Here is a 2624-nt window from a genome sequence, read left to right as displayed (position 1 = left end):
CAACACGGGCTGACCTTATCTGTAAAAATATTTTCCCTTCACATCATTGCATACCACACAAATAATATAATAATTGCAAATAAAACTTCTTATAAAAATTTATAATTTAAAAAAAAAATATATATATTAAATATAAAGATTTCATAATTTGGAAAAAAAAATATTATACACCATCTAATGTATCATACAAATTCCTATCCAATTTATATATACACTAAATGCAGACACTAAATCAAAATAACTATCCACATCTAACATTATAGATATTATTCTGACTTCATCATACTTCAATTCCTTCAAATTCTCATTCATAATTAAATATATCATATGTTACCTATACAATATATTAACATTATAAATAATAATTCATAGTTAAATATATCATATGTTACCTATGCAATATATTAACCTTAATTAATAATAAATTATCCCATACATATTCATCCCTTTACAAACCCAAAATGCATAATTAAATAATACACACTTTATTACAAAAGTCTATATCCATATATATTTTCATAAATTTCACATATTTAAATATTTAACAATCCTTTCTGTCCTGCTGTTCATGAGGTCTTTCAGCTTCCTATGACGGAATACCTATAACACCATTCAATGAGTTTTAAGGCATACCAAATAATGATCAAGATTATATGTACCATATACATCTAGACATAAGATAATATACCAAATATTACTGTCTTAAATTCCTGATCTTATTTCCATATTTCTGCCTAATACTCATTACATACTTTCTATCTTACACCTTTTAAGTTAAATATAAAAGTATAGATATCCTTAAACTCATGTATCTGTATAGTTTGTAGTACATTGCATTGTCAAAATTTCTCTTATGTAATATGTATACAACAAAAATTTTGTTTTACTTTAAAACCGAATCAACCCACTCTTTCGATCTTGGTCAGCTGGCAACAATAAAAAAAGTTACCTTACAATATAATAAAAATGCCCTTTACTCTCAATTATATAACTTAACAACCCAAAATAATTCTTTCTAATAATATTAAATAAATACCATTGACCATTAACAACGATCCATATTTAACATAATTATCTTTATTTCCAATAAAACCACAACAATCTAACATAAAATATGTAGAAAAATATAACATAATATAATTATCCAATTCTTCATTTCTCAAAGGTCCACAGCTGACATCCAAAGGTCCACAGCTGACATCTAATCCAATATCTCCCAATCTCCAACTACGGGTTTTTCCGAACAATGAAATACACCCCGTGATCCTTGTCTCTTCTTCTTCCCCCAAGGAAAACTTAATTTTCCTGTCAGAAAATAACTGACATTTGATGTATTATATTAAATTTATTTCTTCTTTTTTTCAACAGTTACAACAGCTATGACACTCACGAGTAAACTAATATCAGAATTTATTATGTTGGATAAATTGATAAAATAAAAACACTAAAAATCTTTGGAAGAAATAATTATGCAAATATATTGAAGCCTGGTTACACGGCAATGCCATATTAGAAATGAAACATTTTCTAACTATAAAACAAGAACCAGAATGATATGATGAAACTATTAAGGTTTTATATTTTGTCGCACCACCTTGGTATATTATATCTTAAAATAATAGTAGTTTGTAATAATATCAAAAATATACTTGTATTAAAAATTTAACTCAAGACTGTTTTTCGAAAAAGAAAAAAATAGCTTTCCTAAAAACACGTAAAAAAGAGAAGAAAAGATATCAAATTTATTACATCTATTGCAGGATGAATAATAAAATTTTTAATTTTAAAAATTATTTATAACTAAATAAATGGCGTTAAATACTCAAATGCAATTTGTTCTTATATTTATTATCAGAACCATTTATTAGTAAATTTTATTATAATATTAACTGTATAAAACTGTCAAATCTCAAATACGTCTATAAAAGTGACATTATATCTAATATTTTATAAACAACTGTATATAGTAGAGGATTATAAACTATATGTCTACTTACTTTTTATAAAGAAATCTCTTATACTTATTTGGACATAATAAAATTTAAAAATAGGTTTACAGTTGATTATTCATTTTGAAATCGGCTAATTACAATATTAAATTTGTTAATTTTCAAATAATATATGATTATATTTATTTAATTAGGGTTGAATAATAATTTAAATAATAAAAGTCAATTAAACTTCAACTGTTAAAGCTAAATTAATATTTAGTGAATTATTGATATTATATTTTTAATACAGAATTTGATTGCTAGCTGACATAGTGGAAATATAATTTATATGTATTAATCTAATCTAATAATTAAAATAATATTCATTTAATAAAAATTTAAATATTCTTGAAATAATAAAATTATATCTATATTACTTAATGGAATTATAAAAGAAATCATTCAGTGGGCATCAAAAAAATTTATTTTTAGTTCAAGGAGATATTAAGGAGCCATTAAAAAAAAAATTTTTTGCTTCAGAGGGCTATTCAAATTTTTCAGGGGGCTCGAGACCCTGCGCCTCCCCCTAGAGACTCCACTGCTAATGTTATTTCATATTGTTTAATCATTTTTTTAATTATATTAGACATTTTTTATGTGAAGAAATTTGAATAGTAAAGATAGTAAATATGG

The 2624-nt window shown here is 24.0% G+C and overlaps 1 long non-coding RNA gene across 1 annotated transcript; it reads right to left on the bottom strand.

The window, feature by feature from the left end:
• Positions 1-469: 469 nt before the first annotated feature.
• Positions 470-1043, bottom strand: LOC135922155 (uncharacterized). The gene is made up of 3 exons (XR_010570759.1): positions 978-1043; positions 888-926; positions 470-600 (listed from the first exon to the last, which is right to left on the bottom strand). It is a non-coding gene; the product is annotated as an uncharacterized LOC135922155 (long non-coding RNA).
• Between the last annotated feature and the right edge of the window lie 1581 nt (positions 1044-2624).

This window comes from Gordionus sp. m RMFG-2023, chromosome 1, assembly GCF_954871325.1.
Source record: "Gordionus sp. m RMFG-2023 chromosome 1, tfGorSpeb1-WG-v2, whole genome shotgun sequence".
NCBI classification, from domain to species: domain Eukaryota; kingdom Metazoa; phylum Nematomorpha; class Gordioida; order Chordodea; family Parachordodidae; genus Gordionus; species Gordionus sp. m RMFG-2023.
The sequence above is the reverse complement of the archived record's forward strand: the minus strand, read 5'-3'. Positions and strand labels throughout refer to the sequence as shown.